The 27,856-nt window shown below is 43.0% G+C and overlaps 1 pseudogene; it reads right to left on the bottom strand.

Annotated features, from left to right (window-relative positions):
• Positions 1-2,441: 2,441 nt before the first annotated feature.
• LOC100754274 lies at positions 2,442-2,926 on the bottom strand (annotated as a pseudogene).
• Between the last annotated feature and the right edge of the window lie 24,930 nt (positions 2,927-27,856).

Genomic DNA, 27,856 nt, shown 5'->3' with positions numbered 1-27,856 from the left:
AACTGTATAAAGTGAGGACATAACTGCTCCAAGTTATGACTGAGGAGAAGGTTTTTATTGTAGGTATGAGGGGGCACACAGGCAGAGTTGTAACGATAACTCTTACCGCCAGCCGCCTGAGTTCTGCTGCCCCCAAATAACACACAGAGACTTATATTATGTACAATGCTTCTGGCCAATGACTAGTATTTTGTATTGATTAGCTCACTCTTAAGTATCAACCATAACCATTAATCTATATATTTTATAAAGACATACCTTACTGAGAATGCTGGCGGCATATGTCCTCTCTTGCGGGTGATCACATGGTGACTCTTCTCTACTACATTTCCCAGAATTCTCCTCGAATCCTATCCCCACCTATCTTGCTTCCTTATTGGCCAATAGTACTTTATTTATCAACCAATAAGACAAACATATACACAGAAGGACCTCCCCCATCACAGAGGTGTCTGGAAGAGTTCAGAGCAGGACCAGAAAATAGCAGACTAAACATGACCAGTTGACTGAATTGGGGTTTGAGAGGAGAGGAGAGGAGAATAAGAGAGGAAGAGAAGGGAAAAGAGAGAGAGAGCACAAAGAGGAGAGAGAGAGAGAGAGAGAGAGAGAGAGAGAGAGAGAGAGAGAGGGTGCCTGGGTGAAATGGCAGGGTGATATAGGAATGAGGAGCTGTGGAAGGTTTGAGAGCTGGAGAGGTTTGGGGGCAGGGTTAGAAGGGCTGAGAGGAGCCACAGGAACTGAGTGAGCCAGCTCGGAGGCCAGCTTGTGCTTTGGTATGTTAATAGGAATCACAGATAGCCTTTTGGACCTGACCCCCTTTCTCCCCCCCCCCCCCAAATAACAGTATTGAGTTGAAAACCACGACCAAGGGTTCAGAACATTATGTAATGATATTCACTTTTTATATCCGATTTTGAATACCATCCCACATCCCCAGTAAGAGCTAGAAGTCATTTGGGACCAAACAGGGCTAAAAATGTAGTTGATCACTCCCTTGTTCCCTGTTCGCTCACGGAGAGACAGTGGAACTCAAGCAGATTAGTTCAAGCCTGTACCTTGGTTCTCTCCGTGAACACCACAGAGGTTGAGGCGCATGTGAGGACTACATGGTCCACCTTTCCTTGTGGCCCCATCAACAATGACTATTACAACCACCGTTTACCTATCATTTTCCAAACTCTCTGCCAAATTTTCCTTGGATATGGAAAGAAATAAAAAAAAAACTTCTCAAATTATAAAATAACTTTGTTTTAAGAATAATTGGCAGTTGGTATGATGCATATACTTTGGAGCACAGTTGAATGGCAAAAATAGAGACTTTGGGGGCACAGTGGTGAGTGTGCTGGGTCAAGTTTGGATTCTCTTCCATGTAGCTTTTGAGTCATTGTGTCTAAACTCCCTCTCCAGTGTCACTGTTCAAGGCTGTCTATTCTCTTTCTAGCAAGACCTCATTTCTTTGTTCCCTAAGGGTGTTTCAATCACCGTGTGTCAGTTCTGCAAGTCCCTCTTTGAATCACCTGGGTCTCTTGTCATTTCCCATGTCTGCTGTGTTTTGCTGACTGGGTACTCCCAATTTCTCTGGGGGGCAGGAGGTTATCAGGGTTGCCTTTGATCCACTTTTGGGAGTTCCCTCTTTCACATTAGCTGGTCTGCCATTCTTGTTTAACAAGGGCAGGGTCACCTGCTTGGCTGCCTCTGTAGGTGCACATTAAGCTGACCATTGGCTACTGCCTTCCTTTTGTGTGGGCTTTATTCTCATTCTTCTCAGAGCTCACTAGAGCCCTGAGTATCACAATCTACTTCTTTGTTGTCCCATGCTATGTAAAAAGGGGCGAGGCACCCGGCGGTGTGAATAGTCACTATGGGCAGGGTGCTTTCCTGTTAGTTTACCAAAACACGTTTTCAAGGCCACTCATGTCAGGCAGGAATCAAATTTATGTTTCTAAAAATTGCAAACTATCTCAGGCATGTAGAAAAGTCGGAGAGCAGCAGAGGTATGTGTGAGGATGTCACATTGGTGCCACCTGCTTGTGGCTTACGAGGTGAGACAGTAAAAAGTGAGTTGGTCACAAAGCACCGCCTTTCATGTCTCTCCCCACCTTTTACTCCTTCCCGCTGTTGTAGACTCCTCCTGTGCATGTGTTCATATCTTTACATGCCAGTCTGTATCTCACGTCACTACCATTACGCCTTTGAAATTTTTGAAATTATGCTTCCAGTGTTAAGGCATAGGACTAATTTCTGCATTTTCATGACTATTGTTGGATATTTAGATGTTTTACATTTTTGTTTTTATTTTACTTTAAAAAAATCCCGCTCTCCCCTCCAAAACTATTTTCTGTTAGGAAGGGGGAAGCTTCCCTGTCATGCAGCTAGAAAACACTCAGGCTCAGCACCGTGATCTTCTGGTGAAACAAAACTGATATAGAGCCTTTCTGCTCTTATCTGTCAGGCCAAGTCAAGCCAGGCCGAGTAGGCACCGTCGTAGAACTCAGAACAAGGGGAGGTGTCATCATTGGAGGCCAGGGCATCACGGGTATGTGACCACCCGTGGGTGGCCTCACTCTGGGAGTAGGTCCCATGGGCATCATCTCAGGAGGAGTGGAGCCCATCATTGGTGTCATGGGAGGCCTCCCATGTGGGGTTCAGGCATCATGCCAGGGCAAGGAGGACCTGGGAGACTGGGGGGAGGTGGGATCATGGCCCCGACAGGAGGAGGAGCACAGAATGGAGCCACAGGGATCTTTCCTTGTTGAAATGCTGGCGTTGTTTTGCCAGTCAGGCTCTGGGCCTGCTCGTCCATCTATTTCTGCTAGTCATCTCTCACATTCTCTCTGTGTTTCCCACCACTGCAGTGTGTCTTCCTCACAGACGGAGAGTCATGGGTAAGATATGTATCACAGTAGTCTCAATAAAACTTAGGCATGTTGCTCGCCCCGCAGGGGATGTTTTACATTTTTATAGAAAACAGGGTGGTGGGCATTCCTGGTCTCTCTCCTCTTGCACAACTGTGTGATTTCCTGTAGATTCAGGATCTATCTGTATGAGCATAACTGACTTCCAGGGCATGCGTGCCTCCATCAGTCCTAGACTCTGAAGGATGCTACTTGGGAGGGTAGGGGGCTGCACTAAATCTCACTCCCACCAGCCATAAAATTTAGTATCTCAGTGCCTGGTTCCCCACAGCTTTGCCAACACTTAGAATACTTAGAATCACTGGACCTTTACATTTGTATTAATAGAAGAAGTCGTAACTCAGTCTCATTGCTTTAATATGCATTTATCCAAGCTGGACAGTAGTGGCACACACCTTTAATCCCAGCACTCTGGAGGCAGAGGCAAGTGAGTCTCTGTGAGTTCAAGGCCAGCCTGGTTTACAGAGTGAGTTCCAGGACAGCCAGGGCTACATGGAGAAACCCTGTCTTGAAAATCCAAGGATGAGGAAAAGGAAGAGGAAGATGCATTTACATTATGTTAGCACAGCTGGTTGTGTTTTTGTTTATATATTGGTATTAGCCTCTGATTTATCTGTCTCTTGTTTATCAATCTACCATCATCATCTAGTGATTGATCTACCCATCTTTCTTCTATTTTTGTGTTTACCATCTGTGTTTTTTTGTCTGCCCTCTATCCATCTATCACCTGTCAGTCTTCTATCGCCCATGTGTCTATCACTTGACTGTTTTCTATTCATAATTTATATCATTTATCTAACATCTAATATCTACTTGGTATATCTATCAATCATTTTCTAATATATCTATCATCTATCCATCTCTATCACCTACCAGTAGTCTATCATCTATGTTTTCATCAATCTATCATCTATCTTCTATTTATAATCTATATAATTTATCTATTTTCTATTTTGTATCTTTTTGGTATATCTATTATCTGTCATCTATCTGTCTTTGATTTATAATCACATATCATTTCTCTATCATCTACCATATACCTATTTGTAATCTATTTCTCATCCATCTATGTATCTATGTATCTATCTGTCTAATCTGTCATCATCGTATACCTGTCTCTGTCTCTGTTACTATAATCAAATACTTGACAAGACAGAAGCAACTTGAGACAAATGATTAGCCTGAGGTCACAGTTTAGAAGGTACAGTCCATTACATCAGGGAAGGCATGGAGTGGGGACCAACTCCTGTCTGTGGCAGCAGGAAGATGAGGTGACTCGTCAAATCACACTAACCAGGCAGTATAGAGCTTAGACAAGGAGGAGGCTAGGCTACAATTCTTAAAGGCCTGCCCCTATCTTACCCTACCATGTTGTCACACCAAAGGGCCCATTGCCTCCCCAAGTCAGGGCAAGAAGCTAAGAACCAACAATTTATTCACACAAGCCCATAGGGAACATTTCACATTCAAATTATGGAAGTCTGTCTGTCTGTCTGACTACCACTTGGGATTTCTCTTCTGTGAGTGACCTGTTTGTATCTTCTGCCCATTTCTAATTTTGATGTCTTTTTTTTCCTGAATGGTTGCAGGAGCTTGTTAGAGCCTTCATTTACCTTCCTCGTTTGGGGCATGTCCTGCCCCATTCTTTCAAACCATAGCTTCTCATGTTTTAATTTGATTTTATCTGTGGTTTGTGTTTTAAGAAAACTTGTGCATTCTGTTCTTGAAGACACTCTGCTAGAGGAGTTGGCCACAGTCAGGATTGCAAGCCTCTTCTCACCATACACTCAGAGAATTGTGTGCCATGTATAGCAACAATGGTATATTAGCTGAAGTTACCTCTGTCCTACACAAAGACTAATCTTGGTGTGCCCAGAATGATGTAAAAAGATGATAGAGAAATGAAATGCCAGGACCTCCCTTTCTTGGAAGAGGTAGCTCATGTAGAGTCACTGTGGTATATAGTATTGCCAAAGAACAACAGAATGCCAGGATCAGACATACAAACAGACTTTATCAAGATGTAAAATGCACACATTGCATTATGCCAGAATTTGAAAAATAACTGCAGCAGTTTTGGCCTGAGGATTTTTCCTGGGCACTCTGACCATCAAGAGTTAATAATACACTGGGCATGTCAATATGCCTGGGCTTGCTTGAAGATTTTTGTTTTGGTCGAATGTCCTTGTAGTTACAAAAGCAACTACCTCTGAACAGCTTGTCATATGTCTCTAGATTTTTAAAAATTGGGCTATGGGGTTGATGAGTAAAGATGGTTATGAAAGATAACCATTTATCAATGATGTCAAAACTTGAGGGAAAATGGTTGGAAATGATAACACTGTTCTGTCATAGTTTATTAATGATGACTAAAAGATGAGCAAGAGCAAGTGAAAAACATATCCAAAAACTGAAATGATATGATTTATGTTTTGGAACAACATGAATGTATCCCTGCTTACTAAATTCTGTACAAATAAAGAAGCACTCAGGCTGCTAGTTAGTCAGGCTGCAAGATTTTCCTGACCACCATGGCCTGGCTCCCTTCCTTCCTTACATCCTCTGCTGTGACCGCCATCTCCACAGGGGATGTGCTTCCTTCCTCTCTGCCCAGCTCTCCTAAAATGAAACTAAGAAGTGTCCCGTGTCTGATTCCTCCCATCGAAGCTCTTGCATCCACCCATCCTCAGGCCCTGCTGTCATCCGGAGCACAGTGACACACTTCCGCCCACAAGGCCACACCTATTCCAACAAGGCCACACCTCCTAACAGAGCCACAGGAGTCTATGGGGCCATACCTATTCAAACCGCTACATTCTACTCCCAAATACTGGGATAATTGGTATGTGTCATTCTGTTTCTTTGAAATCAGTTGTATTATCTGTCTGTCTGTCTGTCTGTCTGTCTGTCTGTCTATCTCTATATATTTATATATAACCATTGTTCTTCCTTTAAAGTTTTTTTTTTCCCCTCAAAACTTGTCCTTAAGTCTTTCTGGATTGTACTTAGAATGGAAGCAGATCAACTTTTGAAACTTTCAATTATTATTTGCTTTCTTTCTTTCTTTCTTTCTTTCTTTTTCTTTTTCTTTTTCTTTTTTTCTTTTTTTCTTTTTTTTTTCTTTTTTGGTTTTTTGAGGCAGGGTTTCTGTGTGATTTTGGAGGCTGTCCTGGAACTAGCTCTTGTAGACCAGGCTGGTCTCGAACTCACAGAGATCCCCCTGCCTCTGCCACCGAGTGCTGGGATTAAAGGCATGTGCCACCACTGCCTGGCTAATAATAGTATTCTAATGGAAGCAGTTGTTTTTTAAAATTCTCTACAGTTATGTATATTTTCCATAGACATGTTCCCCACCTTCCTTTATACCTCCCTTCTGGAGACATTACTTAAACTTATATATAGCCCATTTTTCCCAATCTAATAATTTTATTTTAAATAAATTCTCTTTTTAAAAATAGCTTAAAATTTTTCTGCCTTCATTTTTTTTGTTATTTTTATTTTATGTGCATTGGTGTTTTGCTTGCATGTGTGTCTGTGTGAGGGTGTGTGATCCACTGGAAATGGAGTGAAAGACAGTTATGAGCTACCATGTGGTTGCTAGGAATTGAACCCAGGTCCTCTGGAAGAGCAGCCAGTGTTCTTAATCTTTGAGCCCCTTAAATAAATTGTCTTTCTCCATTTATGATATATTCTCTGAGGCAATTGGATTGTGAGTAGATCATTGTATGTTTCCTGTTCGCTACCTTTTCTTCAGCTGTATTCTCTCTCTCTCTCTCTCTCTCTCTCTCTCTCTCTCTCTCTCTTGTCTTCTGTTGGATGTTTCCCATACTCTGGTTTTCCTCTCTTCACTGTTGCGCAGTCTGGAGACCATGTTTCCATCTGTGTGCTGTTCATCTTGGATTCCAAGCCCTGCATTTTAGCTATATATATAATGCAAGATTTGGTGTTCACATTACTTTACTCATTAAGAGACCTCTTTGTCTTGTCTTTATTGCCCAGAGTTTGGTAAACATGAAATTGTAGTCATTTGAATGGACATAATCTAAACTTAATCATGTATTTGATCAATTCCTATGCTTTTTTTTTTGGCATTTTAAATGTAGGTTAGCTTCATTTGTTTAGTGTTAAATCTGTGCTATGCTTTCTGAAGCAGAATAAGACTCTGCATCTGTGGCTTCCATCAGCTGTTGCACTTACTGAACAGAAGTTATTGAATCGGGAGGGGGGATGGGTGTTAGGAAAAGTGGGAGAGAAGAAACAAAGAGCTGACTGTGTGCTGCCTTGCTGGGAGCTTCAAGGCTGTTCTGCTTCTCAGGGAGGGCATAGGTGGCTGAGACGGGGCAGGATCTTATCCCCAAATGGTGACCACTTTGATACCAGGAGCCTCAGGGACCAAAGAGGCCAAGACACATTTATAGCTGGCCCATTACTGCAGACTCACCCTGTTCATTGGATTCCCATGTATAGGGAGACACCGTAACCACACCTCCTAAGAAGTAGCTACAGGTGTGCCCGACCATGCCCGTCAGGAGATCTTGTCTATTTCCCCTTCCTAGGTGGACCCATGCATATTTTTCTTAGGGTCCTCTTTATTACCTAGCTTCTCTGAGGTAGTGGACTGTAGTCTGGCAACTTCTGAATGAGTTTATCCGTGGTCAAGGTGATGTCAGGGTGACGCGGGAGAGGTTTTAAAGGGACAGACAAGGCATATGGGCTCTCTCTTGCCTTGCTGCTTTTGGCACGCTCTGGCTTGCTGTTGGCTGGCGTTTATCTATTAAAGTTATCGTAACCTTATGGATTTCGTATCAGTTATTCACCGTTTTACCCATGGTGCCCTCTTTCAGCTCTCTCTCTTCTCTCTCTCTCATGGAAAGCCTTAGATCATCAGTATCAGTTGGAATGGGTACACTGCAACACTTCCAGGGTGCCAGCAGATTAACTTTAGCTCCACCTTAGCCTCTTGCTGATTTTCTTTTGGTTTGTCTTCTCTCTTGTTTTTTTTTGCCCTGTCTGTTCAATGTTGCTGTCTTGTCTCCACAAGGCTCTAGCTTCAATCCTATTTCTGTCTGTAAAAAGTAAGATGTCTCTTCCTTCAGCTGTCAGCTGTGGTTGTCTCTGCCTCCTTCTTGATTGGTCCTATGGTGTCGTTGTATTGCTTTGCGCTCTTCTCCTAACACAGAAGACCTGACAGCTTACCCACCATGGCAGACATTCATCTCTGCTAATGGATACAAAGTGGATGGAATCTCCTGCTACCTCAGCCTCTTGCTCTGTGTTCCTTCTCATGTCATATATCCTGTGATATACACATGGGTTTATGCAATATCTTGTCCCAGTATATCTAATTATAATCCTTGGAGCAAGGCTATGTGAACTGAAGTTCCCTGGAAAAGGAACACACCTACCCATGTGGGAGGTCCTGCACACTGAGTGACTGGTCAGAACTTCCTGATTGTGTAGAGTTGAAATGTTATAGCTTGAGTCAAAATTATTCCATCACCATGGTGAGGCCTGACCAAGGCCCTCCCCCATGTATCTAGGCTGAGCAAGGTTTCTCTCCATAGGAAATGGGCTCCAAAAAGCAGTTCATGTACTAGGGATAAATCCTGGACCCACTGACAGCTGCCCAGTTCACCCTCTGTCCCTTCCACCCTCCCCCTGCCCCTCACACTCCCAATTTACTCAGGAGATCTTGTCTATTTCCCCTTCCTAGGTGGACCCATGTATGTTTCTCTTAGGGTCCTCTTTATTACCTAGCTTCTCTGAGGTAGTGGACTGTAGTCTGGCAACTTCTGAGTGAGCACATATCATATTTGTCTTTCTGGGTCTGGGCTCACTCAGGATGTTTTCTTTTCTTTTTTTTCTAGTTCCATCCATTTGCCTGCAAATTTCAAGGTGTCATTGTCTTTTATCGCTGTCTTTTATCATGTGTAAATGGTACCCCATTTTCCTTATCCATTCTTCAGGTGAGAGACATCTAGGTTGTTTCCGGGTTCTGGCTATTATAAATAATCCTGCTATGAACATAGTTGAGCAAATGTCCTTGTGGTAAAAGTGTGCATCCTTTGGGTATATGCCAAATAGTGGCATTGCTGGGTCTGGAGATATATTGATTCCCAATTTTCTGAGAAACGGCCATACTAATTTCCAAAATGGCTGTACAAGCTTGCACTCTCACCAACAGTGGAGGAGTGTTCTCCTTACTCCACATCCTCTCCAGCTTAGGCTGTCATCAGTGTTTTTGATCTTAGGCATTCTGACAAGTGTAAGATGGTATCTCAGAGTTGTTTTGATTTGCATTTCCTTGATCACTAAGGATTTTGAGTAATTCCTTAAATGTCTTTCAGCTATTTGGGTTTCTTCTGTTTAGAATTCTCTGTTTAGATCTGTACCCCATTTTTAATTGTATTATTTAGTATTTTGATGTCCAGTTTCCCAAGTTCATTGTATATTTTAGAGACCAGCCCTCGTCAGATGTGGGGTTGGTGAAGATCTTTTCCCAGTCTGTAGGCTTCTGTTTTGTCAACTATGTCCTTTGCCTTACTGAAGCTTCTCAGTTTCAGGAGGTCCCATTTGTTAATTGTTGATCTCAGTGTTTGTGCTACTGGTATTATAGTTAGGAAGTGGTCTCCTGTGCTGATATGTTCAAGGCTACTTTGCACGTTTTTCTTCTGTGAGGTCCAGTGTGGTTGTATTTAAGTTGGACTTAAGTTTTGTGAATGGAGATAGATATGGATCTATCTGCAGTCTTTACGTGTCAATCTCCAGTTATGTCAGTACCATTTGCTGAATATGCTTTCTTTTTCCATTGTATAATTTTATCTTCTTTGTGAAAAATCATGTGTTCATAGGTATGTGGGTTGATATCAGTGTCTTTGACTTGATTCCATTGGTCCACCGTCTGTTTTTATGCCAATACCAAGCAGTTTTTTTGTATTACTGTAGCTCTATAATAAAGCTTTAAGTCAGGTATCTCTAGAAGTTTCTTTACTGTACAGAATTGTTTTGGCTATTCTGTTTTTTTTTGTTTGTTTTTCTATATGAAGTTGAGTATTGTTCTTTCGAGGTCTGTGAAGAATTGTGTTGGGATTTTGATGGGGATTGCATTGAATCTGTAGATTGCTTTTGGCAAGATTGCCATTTTTACTATGTTGATCCTACCTATCCAAGAGCATGGGAGATTTTTCCATTTTCTGGTATCTTCTTTAATTTCTTTCTTTAAAGACTCAAGGTTCTTGTCATACAGGTCTTTCACTTGTTTGATTAGAGTTACCCCAAGATATTTTATGTTGTTTGTGGCTATTGTGAAAGGTGATGTTTCCCTGATTTCTTTTACAGCCTGTTTATTATCTGTATATAGGAAGGCTACTGATTTTTTTGTGTTAATCTTGTATCCTTCCACTTTGCTGAAAGTGTTTATCAGCTGTAGGAGTTCCCTGGCAGAGTTTTTCCCGGGTCACTTACGTAAACTGTTATATAATCAGCTTGGCTTCTTCTTTTCCAGTTTCTATCCCCTTGATCTCCTTTTAGTTGTCTTACTTCTCTAGCTAAACTGCAAGTACTATGTTGAATAGATATGGAGAGAGTGGACAAGCTTGTCTTGTTCCTGATTTTAGTGGAATCGCTTTGAGTTTTTCTTCATTTAGTTTGATGTTGGCTTGCTGTATATTGTCTTTATTATGTTCCTATTATCCCTGATCTCTCCAAAACCTTTATCATGAAGGGGTGTTGGATTTTGTCAAGGACTTTTTCAGCATCTAGTGAGATGATCATGTGTTTTTTTTTTTCTTGCAATTTGTTTATATTGTGAATTACGTTGACAGATTTTCATATGTTGAACCATCCTTGCATCTATGAGAGGAAGCCTACTTGATCATGGTGGATGACTTTTCTGATGTGTTCTTGGATTCAGTTTGCCAGTATTTTATGAAGTATTTTTGCATAAATGTTCATGAGGGAAATTGGTCTGTAATTCTCTTTCTTAGTTGCATCTTTGTGTGGGTTGGGCATTAGGGTAATTGTAGTCTTGTAAAAAGAGTTTCGCAGTGTTCCTTCTGTTTCTATTGTGTGGAACAGTTTGAGGAGTATTGGTATCAGCTCTTCTTTGAAGTTCTGGTAGGATTCTGCACTGAAACCATCTGGCCCTGGGCTTTCTTTGGTTGGGAGACTTTTGATGGCTGTTTCTAGTCCCATAGGGGTTGTATGTCTATTTAATTTGTTTATCTGGTATTGATTTAATTTTGGTATGGTACTTATCCAGAAAATTGTCCATTTCCTTTAAATTTTTGAATTTCGTGGAGTACAGGTTTTCAAAGTATGACCTGATGATTCTCTGTATTTCCTCAGTGCCTGTTGTTATGTCCACCTTTTCATTTCTAATTTTGTTAATTTGGATATTCTCTCTCTGTCTTTTGGTTAGTTTGGATAAAGGTTTGTCTATCTTGTTGATTTTCTTGCAGAAACAACTCTTTGTTACATTAATTCTTTGTATTTTTTTGTTTCTATTTTATTGATTTCACCCTCAATTTGATTATTTCCAGCAGTTTACTCCTCCTGGGTGAGTCTGCTTCTTGTTGTTCTAGAGCTTTTAGTTGTGCTGTTAATTTGCTAGTGTGGGATTTCTCTAGCTTCTTTATGTAGCCATTTAGTGCTATGAACTTTCCTCTTTGCAATGCTTTCACTGTGCTTTGGGCATGTTGTGTTGTCATTTTCATTGAATTTTAGGGAGTCTTTAATTTCTTTCTTTATTTCTTCCTTGACCCACTGGTGATTCAGTTGAACATTATTTAATTTCCATGAGTTTGTGGGCTTTCTGCAATTAGTGTTGTTGAATTTTAACTTTAAGGTATGGTGATTGGATAAGATACAAGGGGCTATTTCAAAGTTTTCTATCTGTTGAGGTTTGCTTTGTTACAGAGTATGTGGTCAATTTTAGAGAAGGTTCCATGGGGTGGTGAAAAGAAGGTGTATTCTTTTGTGCTTGGGTGGAATGTTCTATAGATGTCTGTTAGGCCCATTTGAGTTATAACATCTGTTAGTTCATTTATTTCACTGTTAGGTTGCTGTCTGGCAGACCTGTCCAGTGTTGCCAGTGGAGTGTTGGGGGGCTTGATATATGGTTTAATCTTTACTAATGTTTCTTTTATAAATGTGGGTGCCCTTGTATTTGGGGCATAGATATTCAGAATTGAGACTTCATCTTGATTGATTTTTCCTGTGATGAATGTGAAATGTCAGTTTTCATCTCTTTTGATTACTTTTAGCTTGAAGTCTATTTTGTTAGATATAAGGATAGCTACACCAGCTTGTTTCTTAGGTCCATTTGATTTGAAAATTTCCCCAACCCTTTACTCTGGGTGATGTCTGCCTGTGAGGTTGAGGTGTGTTTCTTGTATGCAGCAGAAGGATGGATTCTGTTTTTGTATCCATTCTCTTAGTCTGTGCCTTTTTATAGGCAAATTGAGTCCATTGATATTAATAGATATTAATGACCAGTGATTGCCAGTTCCTGTTATTTTTGTTTTTGTTGGTATGTGTGCTCATTTCCCTTCGTTGGGATTTGCTATTGTGGGATTACCTTTTGCCTGTGTTTTTGTGGGTGTAGCTGACTTTCTTGGGTTGAAGTTTTCCTTTTAGTGTTTTCTGTAGGTCTGAATTTGTGGATAAGTATTGCTTAAATTTGGTTTTGTCATGGAATATCTTGTTTTCTCAGTCTACGGTGATTGAAAGCTTTGCTGGATATGGTAGTCTGGGCTGGCATTCATGGTCTCTTGGTATCTGCATAATATTTGACCGGGACCTTCCGGCTTTCATTGTTTCCATTGAGAAGTTGGGTGTAATTCTGATAGGCCTGTCTACCTTATATGTTACTTAGCCTTTTTCCTTTGCAGCTCTTAATATTCTTTCTTTATTCTGTATGCTTAGTTTTTTGATTATTATGTGGCAAGACAGATTTTACTTTTTTTTTTTTTGGTTTAGTCTATTCAGTGTTCTATAAGCTTCTTGTACTTTCATAGGTATGTTCTTTTTTAGGTTGGGAAAATTTTATTCTATGATTTTGTTGAGTATATTTTCTGTGCCTTTGAGCTGGTCTTCTCCTTCTTCTATTCCTATTATTCTTAGCTTCGTTCTTTTCATGATGTCCCATATTTCCTGGATATTTTGTGTTAAGAATTTGTTGGATTTAACATTTTCTTTGACTGATGAAACATTTCCTTTATCGTATCTTCAATGCCTGAGATTCTGTCTTCCATCTCCTGTCTGTTGTTTATTATTGCATCTGTCGTGCCTGATCGTTTACCCAGATTTTTCCTTTCCAGAATTCCCTTGGTTTGTGTTTTCTTTGGTGCCTCCATTTCAGTTTTTAGGTCTTGAACTGTTTCCTTCACCTGCTTGATTGCTTTTTATTGATTTTCTTGAAGGGATTTGTTGATTTCTTCCAATTTTTTGTTTGTCTTTTTCTCCATTTCTCTAAGGGAATTTTTCGTTTCCTCTTTAAGGGCCTCAATCATTTTCATAAAGTTACTTTTTTTTAGGTAGTTTTCCTCTGCTTCATCTGCGCTGTGATGTTCAGGTCTTGCTGTTGTAGAACCACTCGTTTCTGGTGGTGCTGTGTTGCTGTTTATATGGTTGCATGTATTCTTGCACTGTTGTTTACCAATCTCTGCCTTCAGTCAGTACCGGTGGAGCCTGTGCTTGCGGGGTGGGGGGTCGGGGGTGGGGGGTGGGGGTGGGGGTAGGGGGTGTCTCTCTTCCTCCAACCGGTGCAGTTGGTGGCTGTGGCTCTGTTGATTTCTCCTCAAGGTGCCAGCAGGGAAGATCCTCCATTGATTGCTCCTCCAGGTGCAGGCAGGCCCAAGGCTCAGGTGGTCATCCCTCCAAGTGCAGGTGGGATCGCTTCTCTAGGAGCAGGCAGGCCTTAGACTCAGGTGGTCGCTGATGTGGTGGGGTATCTTGTACAGAGGGTGGCACTGGATGCTGGCTGGGACACAGGTGCTCTTTCCCAGAGGGACTTCTTAAGATAGTTTCTGGAAGCCATTGCTGTTGATGCCTCCGGGACACCTCTGCTCTCTTTCTGTCTCTGTCTCTAATTTTTTTTTTTTTTTTTTTAATCTCTACTGAATCCTCAGACCAATGGGGGGACCTTGTCCCTGTGAATCTTTAGACTGAATGCTGGCTTATATTGTCAATTATAGGAAATTGCTGTTAGTCTCATTATCAGTTCTCTTGCAAGTAATTTGCCTTTTCCTTTGGCAGCTTTTCAGTCTCACTATTATATAATGAAGCATGAATCTGGCTGCAGCTTTGATCTAAGGACACACATTTTCAATTATGCCCAGTCATCAGCAAACTTTTCCTCATATCCACCCCTATTCCTTTTATCAGCAGTGTTTTTGAAAGTAGGCTGAGCCTCTTCATCAGCCCCTTGGCCTTATGCAGGTTACTGTAGGAGACAGAGGCTTCTAATCAAAATGGCCCTTCTTCTAGCCTCAGCCTTCTGTCTCCGTGATCAGTGGAGTGGCAAGGCCATACTTCCAAGTTCATACCAAGCGATCATCTCCCTTCGAGCTCCTATTTACTGTCTATGTTCACTTTCTTCTAACCTGGGGATTATTAGTGAGACTTTAAAATTTCAGTGTCTCACCTTTCCTACTCTTGCTGAAAAGGCACATGTAAAAATCTGATACTTCCAGAGTCCCTCCTCTGGCTTCCCGTGTGAAGGAATTTGCTTAGGGTTGTGTCTCTTTGTGTGTCATTTATATTTTTGGCCGCTCTGAACTTTGTGGGTTTGCTTTTGGAGACAGGGTCTGCAAGTCACAAACTCACAAGCTTCATGCTCTACTGTACATTAAGTTCAAGTAGTTGCTGAAATGATTTGATACAATAGGTCAAAGTGGCATTCAGAGTTCTCATTTATGTGTGTATGCACTCAAAAGCAAGGAGTCAATCTTGGCTGTAGTTCCTCAGGAGATGTTCATCTTAATTTTTTTACTTTTTGGACAATGTCTGTCATTGGCCTGGAACTTGATGATTTGGCTAGATTGGCTGTCCAGCTAACTGTAGGGATCCTCCTGTCTCCACACCTCCAGCACTGGAAGTACCAAACAAGCTCTCACCATGTAGTCAAGGCTGTTTTGATCTTGTAATTCTCTTGCTTCAGCCTCCTGAGTTGTTCGGGTTGCAGGCATGTGCCACCAAGCTTGGCTTAATAATGAGAACTCCTAAGGCTATGTGTGGATTTACCTGTGAAAGTAATTTTGAATACACCTAAGAGACTGCCCATAAAATTCTTACATGCTCTGCTGTGTGGTCTACTCCTGTGTCTTCAGTTTCTCATTTGACTGGACTTCTCATAACTAACCTCTCCATTCCTTCCTCTTTCCCTTCTTCCTTCAGACAAATTTCACTATCTTGTGAGGTTGATTTCAAACTCAATATCTTCCTTCCCCAGTCTCCCGAATGCTGGGATTGCACCGCCATGACCGGTACTAATTTTTTGATCTTTATGAAGCCTGCTGTTAATTGCTGCCTTGTGACCAGGATGATAGCCCCCTTCTTAAATTTGATGTGGTTGTACTGTTTCGTGGATGTGCACACAAGAACAATGATGCCGATTTAATATGTAAGCAACTAGAATCTGGAACTGGTGCTCACAAGTCACTAATTTTAGTATAAAATTAAGGTTTTTGTTCCCTCAACTGATTTTTTTTTTGCCTGTGTATGTGTGTTGTGTGTGTGTTCACATGTGGGTGGATGCATGCAGAGAACAGAAGAGGGTGTTTTCCTCAGTCACTCTCCATTTTATTTTAATGGGGTAGGGTCTCTTGTTGAAGCTAGAGCTCAAGAATAGACCCATGTTTGGTTTCCCACAGAAACAAGGTGACTCACAATCATTTGTAACCCCATTCTCAGAGGATCCACTGCCCTCTAGCTAGTCAGGGATCCCCAGTCTCTGCCTCTCTATGATGGAGATTTCTGTCCCGCCAGGTCCCAATGCCCTTCAGCCCCAAATAAGCACACAGAGACATATAATATAAAACTTCTGGCCAATGGCTAGGGCTTCTTACTGGCTAGCTCTGTCTTAATTATTAACCCATTTCTATTATTCTCTGCATTGCCACGAGATTGTGGCTTACCTGTAATCTGGCATGTTACTCTGTTGGTGGAATGGCGTCTCTCCCCCACCTCTGCTTTCCTTTTCCCAGCATTCTCCTTGTCACCTATGTTTCCTACCTGGCAATTGGCTAAACGGTGTTTTATTCATCAACCAATAAGAGAAACATATATACAGAAGGACTTCCCTATCATTGGGATTCCAGGTGAATCACTGCACCTAACCAACTTTTTTTTTTTTAAATCAGGCCAGGCAGTAGTGGCACATGCCTTTAATCCCAGCAGAGATCCCCAGAGATCCCCAGAGGCAGGGGGATCTCTGTGAGTTAGAGACCAGCCTGGTCTACAAGAGCTAGTTCCAGGACAGCATCCGAAGCCACAGAGAAACCCTATCTCGAAAAACCAAAAAACAAAAAAAAAAAAAAAAAAAAACCCAAAAAACAAAAAGCCCACCAAAATTACATACCAACCACAGTTTCCCCCCTCCTCTCTTTTGCTTCTGGCCTCCACCTCCTTACTACCCCCTCCCTCATCTCTATCTCCCTGGGAAAAGGAAATAGATGAGATCTCCAGGGTGAACTGGAGGCCCTGGTAGAAAGGAGGGGATGAGGGATGCTTTCCAAGCTTTTACATCAGGACTAGAAATCTGAACTCTGATCCTCACACCCTTCCAGCAAGAGCTTTATCCATGGGCCATTTCCCTAGTTACTTACTCGACTGGTTTCTAAACAAGTAGGATATATATTATCAACAAAATCCTTAGACAAAATCACTACTTCAGGCTTTCATGGGAAAACAGTTTCCAGCATGTTCAGTAACAGCCAAAATGGAAAGCCAGACACCTGTGAAAACTTAGGAGGCCTTTTTCTACCCAAAACAGGAGGACTTTCTAGCAAACCTATCAATGTTTAACAATTTTAACAAGGTTGTAAAATGTGTTGTCTGTTAGCTGTGAATTATTTCTCAGTAAAATCTGTAGATTTCCTGGCAAAGTCTTCTCTAGTGCAAGCTGTGTTTGCAGCCAGACTTGGAGTGATGTAAGTGTGGGAAGCTGAAATCAGATTCCACAGGAAACCCAGACACTGGGGTGGGCAGCCCATCTGACAGGTAAGATGAAGCAGACACCAACCCAAGAGTGGGATACAGTTCTGGAAACAGGTCCCTGCTGTGTTTGGACCCTCTGCAACCACCTATCTTCTGGTAATGTAATAATGGACAGCATCGGTTCCTCAAAGAAATGAAGATCTGGGGCCTGGAGTGAAGGCTCAGCCATTAAGAACACAGGCTGCTCTTTCAGAGGACCCAGGTCCAGTTCCCAGCACAAACCTGGTGATTCACAATCGTCTGTAACATCAGTCCCAGGCGCTCCACCACCCTCTTTTGACCCCTGTGGGTACTGTATCCATGTGGTACACAGACATAATGCAGGCAAAACACACATCCACATAGAATAAAGGCTGGAGAAAGATGAGGGTCTAGTGAGGAAAGTTAGAAGCACACCGGGACAGAAGGAGGCGTGAGGTAGGATTTCACCTAAGGCTGCTGTGGCCTGTCCCACTCAGAGAACATGAAATGCTACAGAAATGCAGACAACTTCTATCTGCACCAACTTTCCTGACCCAAAGATTGCCGCTGGAAAGTAGCTACTGTGCTTTATCTTAGAAGGCTGAGTGATGGATTGCTGGGCACAGGGGAATGGCCATTCCCACCCACTGGCCTCCTTATGCTTTGGTCACAAGGTACTGAGGGAATCATGAAAGCAGAGACGACTCAACAGCTTAAAAGGGTGACTTCCTGCTATGCTGTGACATTGACTTTCCTGGCTTCTGTTGAAATCAGTTCAAGCTAGTTAAGAGGGTATTGCTATGGGACACCATAAGCAGCCTTGAGCTGTGATCTTGGCGTAAATAGTTGCAACCAACACAGTATCTATGCACAAATGCAACTTCAAAATATGATTCTGGAATATTCTATTACAGCTTGCTTTCTTAGACGGTCTACAGGTATACACTTATGCTTTTCAGCAATCCTTTCTTCTTTTCTTCAATGTACAGATCAAACCCAGGGCCTTATGCATACCAGGTAAGCACTATACTGCCAAGCCATTGCACTGTTTTACCCAGTCAATGCATTAGTGTGCACGAATGAAGAACCTTGCAGTGGCCCTGTTATTTTTTTTTTTTTTCATATTATGACACTAGACATGCTGTTTGCAGAGAACACAGCTTGTGATTCTAAAACCAAGCTTCAAAATGTGCAGAGTCATTGATTTAAGGCAATAGTTACTTGTATTTGCAAAGTTCTTCTTAGTTTATAAATCCTTTTCCCCATATTTGCTTTATTTTGTAAATGCATTCTTGCAATCCAATATCGTCTTTCTTTAAGCTTGAGGACACAGAGGCTCAAGGTTTTAAGAAACTCGATTAAAGTCAAACAGGATGGCATGGGTGGAGGAGCCCCGGTACTGGGTGAGGCTTTATAATCCTGCATATGGGGTGACTAACGTGGGTTGTCATCATACCACTGGGTTTCTAGCTTTCTTGAACCATAGCGAGGCCCTGGCACTAGCTGACTTATAGTATCTTAGTTCGCTTTCTATTGTTGTTAAAAACACCATGACCATCAGCAACTTGGGGGAGGAATGGATTTATTTTATCTTATACTCTACAGTTTATCATCAGGGAAAACCTAGGCAGGAAGAGCTTAGGGCTAGAGCTACAGTTAGAGATGGAACTAGGTTTAGGATTAGGGCTCTGATTGGGATTTAGTTAGGGATGGGTTTGGGATTAGGGTTAGTGTTAGAGCTAGGGCTAAGGTTAGTGTTACGCTCATGATTAGAGTTAGGGTTAAATTTAGGCTTAATCTTGGATTTGGATAGGGTTTGAGTTAGGGTTATCTTTTACATAAGGGCTTGAACTAGGGACATAGTTAAAGTTTGAGTTAGTTTGGGTTCTGGTCAAGGATGTCTTCTGTGATGTAGGGATTCACCTGGGATTTCCTTCTTGATGCTCTTAAGGGCAAGGGTGTCTGGACAGCTCCCCTAGACCCTCCTCATTTCAATTCTCATCGTCCACCCATAATTCCTCATTCCTTCTCCTTCACCTACATGATCACCCCCTTGGCACACTGGCCACCTTGATGCCTACAGAAAGAGAGAGAGAGAGAGAGAGAGAGAGAGAGAGAGAGAGAGAGAGAGAGAGAGAGAGTCACATATTTCGGGGGGGGGATGAGGGGAGACCATGCACAAAGGAATTGCCTTTGGTAATTCTATCTGAAGCTTACTAAGCCTTTTAACAATAGTCCCTGCCAAGCGTGACGTTTCCTGGGCAGACTGCAGGAGGAAGGAAAAGATGTAGTCAGTGGGTCACCCAGGGTAGTCAGAGGACACAGCAACAAACAGCAACAAACAGCCTGGCGTCAGAGGGAGGCTTCAAAATGGGGACTCAGAGAGGTTGGTCAGTTCATGACAAGATTGTACACAATTGTGTCCCACTGTACAAGATGTCCCTGCATGTTACCTGACTGCTCTCCCTGCCTGAAGGATTGGAAAGTGCTAAAAGTTGAATGAGTTTTTTTTTTTTTTTTTTTGAGCAAAGGGTGGGGACGTGAAGAAATCTGTGGCTGGATAAAAGAGGGCAAGGTTGGCTACTTCATCTCCAGGTATATATCAGAGGAGGTGAACCATTGGGCTACTGCAGGAGAATGCCCCTCGACAGTCTAGAGAAGGCAGGACTCAGAGGCTGACTTCTTGGTGTTCTTGGCCATGGGAGTTATGGCAGGCTGTGAACTTTTTCTAAACCTAGGTCCATCTCTAACTGTAGCTCTAGCCCTAAGCTTAGCCCCAGTCTTGACACCAGCTCTGGTCCCTGTTCTAACCTTAGTTCTAACCTTAGAAGGGCAGAGAGAAGGACAGAGAGAGGGAGAGGGAGGAGAGAGGGGGAGGAAACAACTGAACGCCTAATCTCAACTATAATCCTTATCCTAACACAGCCCTAACCTTACCCTACTTTAATTAACCCTAACCCTAGTCCTAGCCTTAACACCACCACTCTCAGCCCTAGTAGGAGTGAGCCCAGGCTTCTCCCACAATGGTTTACTAAGTACCACTTCCTTTCCTTAGGTCAGCTGACTACTTAGCATGCAAGATAGGTTGGTAACAGTGTTCTGGTAAAGTGACTGTCACTCTGGAAAGTGGTTCAGTCAACCTGCATTTCCTATCTTTTGGCTGGAGACAGCACCAGACTTCTGCCCTGCTGTGGTTCCCACAGCTGCCCCTGTAGGTGCAGGGCTTATAGGAGGCTCACCATAGCCGTGCATGAGGGAATGTGTAAAATGTAAAACAATTTCCACAGTCCTTTACACCAGGTCCTGTGTTCTGTGTCAAAGCCTTTTGTGTGGTTAAGGATCTTTAGCCCCAAGTAGGGCTGCTTCTGGGGGGGGTCACCCCCTTCCAACAGAGGAGGAATCTGGGTTCCTCAAGTCCTGCAGCTTGTTGGGGGTCTCCATGTTAGACGGCAGAACATGGGCTCTGCACCTGCAGGTGTTCCGGGGTTCAAACCCATCTCTGGTCCCTCTTGGCACACACTCCAAATCACTGCCCTTCTTCAGGCCCCAGACCAAGGCCAGTGTCCTGTGGTTGATAATCAGCAGAATGTCACTAACCTAGAACTCTTCCCTTTTGAGCTGGCTGTCACCAAAAGGGTGGTTTTGTAGGAACCAAGTTCCAGCTGGCCCTCCTTCTGAGGGATGACCTTAGCCAAACACTTTTCCCCCTCTCAACTCTATCTCTCAGTTTTTAAAATTTTACCTGTGTGAGTGCCTCTCTCTCTCTCACCTCTCTCTCTCTCTCTCTCTCTCTCTCTCTCTCTCTCTCTCTCTCTCTCTGTGTGTGTGTGTGTGTGTGTACACGCATGCCTACACATGTGTGCACCACTTTTGTGTAGAAGAAGATGGTGGCTGGAAGAAAATGTTGGATCCCATGGAACAGGAGTTACAGACAGTTGTTAGCCACTGTGTCTATACTGGAAACCAGTTTCCAGACTCTTCAAGAACATCAAGGACTCTAATTCACCGGCCCATCTCTCTAGCCCCTCCCACCCCCAGTCTCTCATTTTTAAAAGATCTAATCTGAAGGCTGATGAACTAATTAGATGAGATGATATTCATGGAATACAGTAAGAGGTTAATAAATGCTAGCTCCCTCTCTCTTCTACAGCATGACAAGAACCCAATGGGTTCCTCCATACTCTCTGAGTGTCTCGTGTTGCTTTGAAGGTGGAAGGGACAGTTCTGAGCCACCGAGATGTTTCTGTATCATTTTATACATCAAACTGCCATTCTCATGAGGCTGGCTATGCCCCACTATCTCTCTTCATAGCTGACTTCTTTGTTAGATTATTGGCCCTGATTATAGCACAGTCAGAAGAGACCATGGGGCCCAGGGGATCTAGGCTCAGGGTTACTGATGAGCCCTGCACTCTGTAAGTCATGGAGAAAGGTTCCTTTGAGATGGTCAAGCCCACCTCTAATTGAGGCATCTGTGTTGCACACAGGGAAAGATACCATCCCTGTTGAGTCTAGAGTCTGGCCCTCGGGCGCCATTGGCACAGTGGCTCTTGTGATGTGGTTCAGGTACAACACAGAGTCAGTTTTCTTGACCGATATCTTTTGTTTTCTTTCCAGTCTCGGGAGTCAGTTCCTTGGTTCTTATACCAAGGGGTTCATCCTGAGGCAGGTCCTGCTTCTCCTCATGCCCTTCCTTTGTGATGCTTTCTCAGCAGTGTGCCAGAATGCATGGTTTCTTGCATTGCTTTCTTGACACAATCCAGGTGAATATCCAGCATTGCTTTGGTTTGCGTCCCAGTGTCCGTCCGGTCTATATCAGGTGCAGGTAGAGTCTTTGTGTTTCCATATTGTGTGTGGGGTGTTGATGTGGCCAAAGAGGCAGTGAACAATGATGCTTAGGTGAGGTTCTGTTCAGAGTCTCTGCTGGCCAAAGGCAAGCTGGGGAGATTGGATTTTTGGCTTCTGAATAAAGATAACTAGTTGCTGATCCCAGCTGATCTAAACAAATTTCTGCCTAGGTGACAGTCTTTGAGAAATGCCATGAGCCAGGTCAGGTAGTGGTCAAAGGGGGGTGGGGGGTGGGGGGGGAAGGGAAGAATAGTAAGCACTCCATGTTAGTCTATACCTTCCATTGTCACCAAGGAAGAAATACTTCACAGGGAAGTTTTAGGCTTGAATGCTGACCTGGCAGCTGGTGGACACACATGGTTACACTTGTTCTTAACTTCCTGCATTCTGGGAGCCAAGCACTTACGATAAGAATCAGTCATTAGCGCTCTTTTAAAAGTTCATTTTCAACAGAAAGAAGGGAAAACAGGTAGTGTGATAAAGGGCTTCCCACTGCTAGGGGGAGCTAGCAGCTCTGGTGCACCCCAGTTTACAGATGGTACTTCCCACCAGCCTGGTCCCACAGCTGCATCAGCCCCAAATGAACACACAGACGCTATATTAGTTATAAAGCGGTTGGTCGTTGGCTAGGGCTTCTTATTGGCTGTCTCTGTCTTAATTACTAAACCATTTTTATAATCTAAGTGTTTCCTCGTGGTCTTATCTTACTGGAGAAGGGTCAGGACCTCTCACTCCTTTGGTTACTCGAATAGTGACTGCTAAGTGTCTCCACAGAGAAGAGAGTGATTTCCTGTTTGTCCCTTATATCCTGATTCTGCCCAGCAAATGTCACTTCCTGTCTGGCCAGTCAGCCAATCAATGTTTTATTCATTGACCAATAATTGAAACATATATACAGAAGGACATCTCCCATCACCCAAGTGCTGAGTCTGCCACAGAAGCACACTGGGTCTCTAATCACCCACCACCCCATGAACAGCAGGGAGTGAAACACAACCACTTCTTTTCTGCAACAAACCAGGCTCACCTCTCAGAAATCACCAAAATCTCTTATGAAACATGCAGAAACAAACATACCTGACTCAATGAACATTTCAATCAACAGTCGAGAAGCTGCATAACCCCTGTGTTTGTTTCCAAGTTGGGAAAATGTACCTGAATCAAGAAGTGCGATTGGGAATTTGGAGACAGAAATCACTTCCCATCTCATCTAATGGCTCAAAGCTTTTCCTGGGGTTGCTGAGTGCTGTATTGTATATCCTGACAATGTCTCCAGTAGTGAAAATGTAGCTAGATGACATCAGTGGTTCCTCTGGAGTTATCAGCTCATGAGAAGTTGGGCTGTATGAAGCATTGATGGAATACAACCTTCTAATTAGATCCATATAACACAGCGCTATAATTGCCCCAGCTTACTCACCAGGCCAAGGTCACCTGATACAGCCTTGAGGAATTAAACCAGACCATTTGGAGGGGCCACAGAACAACTGAGACTCTGCCAATTTTATTGAGAGCAATCAAACTTTTTATACCTTTATCAGAAACAGAATGTGATGGCAATTGCCAGGATCAGTACAGTTGTAGTTGACAGGATTCAATGAAGTTTGCAAGCTACACAGGGCACATAAGATTAATGTCTGAGATCAGTTGTCCTGTCAAGTTTCTATGCTTCCTTGACTTCTGAGGGAACGTACAGAGAAACACAAAGCAGCCTGAATTCTTCATTGTCTGAGGGAGTGCACTGGTCTCCCAGGAACTGGAAGGCACATTGTGCCCCAGGAACCATGGATTCTGATTGGAAAAACCTATGATGACTTCTTCTCGAGGCAGCTAGGCCAGGTCAACTTCTTGGTTCCACACACAACACATTGGTGATTTGAGTAGCCTACGAAGGAAGAGCTTCACTTAGGAGCTGCAAGGGAGCTGTGTCAGTAGGGTAGAGGTGGGTGAGCGTGGGGGGCGTAAGATCCACACAGGATGGTGGTAGAAGCCATGCTGTCACCTTTGGGAATGTCGCATAGTTATGTTTCAAATAGAGCTCCTTAGATGGCAAGGCCCTTTGGAGAATCCCATCCATTTGCAAGGACCTATGGATACAATACTGCAAACTCCTGCACTGAACTTTGGGAGCTCGGGGACTTCAGGCTTCTCTAAGTTTTGCTATGCTTATTCTTATGGAAACTCTTAGTTTTGCCTTGTTAATCATAATTGTGCTTGAGTTTACTGGGAACAAAAGTCTTTATAGAAAAATTACATTTCTCTGATCTGTTACGGAAACCAGTTTCTCCAACTGTCCCTGGCTGACTTTGCAGTCATCCTGAATAAGGAGGAGGAACTCACTAAGGTTAATGATTATTGCTTATTCAATACCAAAAAAGAGATAAATATATTCCAAAGAGTGTAAGAACAAAGAAAATGGTTTCTTAAGAGATGACATTAAAAACCTATAGGAACACAGTAGGAAAAAGAGATAGGATATGGAAGACCAGACATTTCTCTGGCACCAGGATATGAACTCACATGTTTTTCCAATATCAAAGTATTGATAAAGGAATCTAAAACTCCTAGTTCCTCTTAAAGGAGTACATTTAGAAATTCCCAGGAAGAACAAAGAAACTTAGTCTCCATAGAAAAAGAGTTAGGTATTAATCATTATTTTGAGAACTTACGAAGAATAGGATTATAACTGCAATCCATATAATAAACTTGACATGCAGATTACTCAGGAACTGGTATAGACCTGAAAATGACACTCTAGGCATCACAATATATTCAGCTGATCTCATATTGTTTAGAAATAATCACTGGGCTCAAATCTCTTACTTTGTAACTGCATACTTGCTGTGGGCTAGGGCACAGTATGGTTAAGATGTACCTAGCTAGTTATATACATTTGGCTTGCTCTATAATGATATGGGGTAAAGGTCAATGATGTCAAGGGAATGAGAAAGAAGAAGAGACACTAAAATGTTAATGATTCTTGGAAAAACGATTAAAGAGAAATGCTTTGAAACTGCTCATGCTTGAAAACATTAGAACTTGTTTACATGAAAACAGCCTGAGGTAGTCAGGGCCTTCAGTTTGAAAGACAACTGGTGGTCAGACTCCCCCTTTTTCGATGACTTCACACAATCTTCCTGCTGCACAAGAACCCTGCTGGAGCTGGACTCCGGCAGAGTGGGAGTAACCAAGGCACAAAAACTGGCGTGAGGGCTAAGAATTGAGTAGTCACCAGGACTAGACAAACCAGCTTGCAGACCATGGGAACCATGTCTTTCAGAGTGCTGAATTTGTTCATCAAGAAAAAGCCGTGAGAGTTAAGTTGGTTGTATGGTCAAAAACAAAGGATGGGACTTAGTCAGAAAAGTGCTTGCCACTTGTCTAAGTTACTTTCGTATTTCTGTGATAAGATATCATCGCCAAAGCAATTTTGTTGTTGTTATTATTGTTGTTTTTTCCAGACAGGATTTCTCTGTGTAGCTTTGGAGCCTGTCCTGGAACTCACTCTGTAGACCAGGCTGGTCTCAAACTCACAGAGATCTGTCTGCCTCTGCCTCCTGAGTGCTGGGATTAAAGGTGTGTGCCACCACCGCCGAGTGGACAAAGTAATTTTTAGAAGAAAGCGTTTATGTGGGGCTTACAGTTTCAGAGCACGGGTGCAGGGCCGTCACAGTGGAGAGCATGGCAGCAGACCGTGAGACATGATGCTGGAGCACATGTGTGTCCCTTTGGGTGGATGCTACCAACACAGGTGGGGCTTTTCTAAGTGTTTCTTATCATGGAAACCAGAGTAGTCTTTGGCATGTAGTTGACTGACTCAATAAGTAGTGAAATATTGTAAGAGTCAAACCCACAGTGATCGAGGGTTCCAGCCTGCCACCCGCTGAAGTGAGGTTTGGATTGGACTGAAAGAGCAAACCCAGCTTTCTTCCCGTGGCCTGTTTTGTGAGACACACGAGCATGGACTGCATGGGGTTTGGGGGTGGGGTCAAATCTGTGGCCAAATGAATCTGGGTAGCTCTGTAGGAGACACCAAAATTTCAGAGATTTATTTCTAATTGTGATAAAAGTATTGGCATATTATGTTAGTTACTTTTTGCTGTGTGGTAAAACACCGCGCTAAAAATGACTTATGGAGGAAGGAGTGTATTTCAGCTTCTGGTTCCAGAGGGATAAGAGTCTGTTGTGGGAGTCATGGCAGCAAGCATGAGAGCAGGAGTGGGGAGCTTAGGAATCCCATCTTCAGATATGAAGGAGAGAGAATGGGGGAGACAGAGAGAGGGAGAGGGTGAGGGAGAGGGTGAGGGAGAGGGAGGGAGAGAGAGAAAGAGACTGGGGACCAAATGTTCAAACCCATGAGCCTAAGGGGGGTATTTCTCATCCAAACCACCATACATAGCGTATGCAAATAACAAAAGGTACAGGTCTTAGCTGTCTTGACATAGAACTATATCTTAGTATCTGCCATCCTGATCAAGAATACAAAGCATTCACCTCTCCAAAAGGTTCCTTGTGTCCCTTCCAGTCAACAATCCCTCACCAATAATCACTGATCTGTTGTTCTCTTCCACGAAAAGGTTTTTCCTGGTCCTGCTTTGAATAATGTGTCCATTCCTGTGTAGTTCTTTTTCTTTCTTTTTTTACAACACAGTGTCTGTTGTGTCAGCACATGGCACACACGTTGTTTGCATTTTATGGCCACACGTGGCATTTCTCTTATCTGTCTTTCTGTGAATGGATACCTCCGATTTCCTGACAGTTTTGTTAGGTATCGGTGTATTCCTGCTGTGCTCCGAATTTGCCCTTCTCAGGGTCTGTGAGAGCAGATTTTGAGTACTGTTCCTAGGAGTCCAGCTCTTAAAGCTCGTCAGTAGAGGGTGAAGAGTTTTCCCAACAGGCCAGCATTGCTGGCATGGCCGGCTCCTATATCGTCACCAGCACCATGTAGAGAGCACCTTGTATGAGGACACTTCCTCCTGGTTTTGTAGCAGAGTGAAGCTCTGAGGCAACTTGCAAGTAGCTTTCCCAGGCAAACCAGAGGTCCCCCCCCTCTCTCCCCTCTGTCCTCTCTTTCTCTATGTCTCTGTCTGTATTTGTTTCTGTTCCTCTGTCTCTCTCTCTGTCTTTTTGTCTCTGCTTCTCTCTCCTCTCTTTCTCTGTCTCTCTGTTTCTCTCTCTGTGTCTCTGTTTCTCTCTGTGTGTCTGTCTGTCTTTTTGTCTCTTTCTCTCTCCTTTCTTTCTCGGTCTGTCTGTCTGTCTCTCTGTTTCTCTCTCTCTCCTCTCTCTGTATCTCTGCCTCTGCCTGTTCCCCCCTCTCTCTGTGTGTGTGTGTGTTTCTGTGTGTGTGTGTGTCTGTGTGTGTGTGTGTGTGTGTGTGTGTGTGTGTGTGTGTGTGTTCAAGCATGCTCTTGTGATGTCGAAGCTCTGCCTTTCCCCCAAGGTCCAGATCTCAGCCTGGGGCTATGAGGTTCTCTCCTTAGCTGAACATCTCACTCTGGGGTGGGCAGTGACTCTTCCTTCAGACTTCTCTTCTTCTTGTGGTTAACCTCTCACTCTTCACATCTGCCCCCGAGGTGGCAAATTCTTTGTATTGAACTTGCTGTTTGCAAATAACTCAGTGGTTTCTCTCTCTCTCTCTCTCTCTCTCTCTCTCTCTCTCTCTCTCTCTCTCGTTTGGATTCAGAGGCATGTTTTGGCAGTTATGAGCCATGCTACTATGAATGTTCTGGGCCATGTGTCTTGGTGTCTGTCAGCAGTCACTTCTGTTGGGTATGATTGGGAGACATCTGCTGAGTCATGACATGTGTGTCCACTTTGGGTGGATGCTGCCAGGACAGGTGGAACTTTTTACAGTGTTTCTTCTTACACAATGAACCTAGTAAAGTGTTTGAAACATCCAATTCTTATTCTTGGCA

This window comes from Cricetulus griseus, chromosome 4, assembly GCF_003668045.3.
Source record: "Cricetulus griseus strain 17A/GY chromosome 4, alternate assembly CriGri-PICRH-1.0, whole genome shotgun sequence".
Lineage (NCBI taxonomy): Eukaryota > Metazoa > Chordata > Mammalia > Rodentia > Cricetidae > Cricetulus > Cricetulus griseus.
Note: the sequence above shows the minus strand (reverse complement) of the source record. Positions and strands in the feature narration are given on the sequence as shown.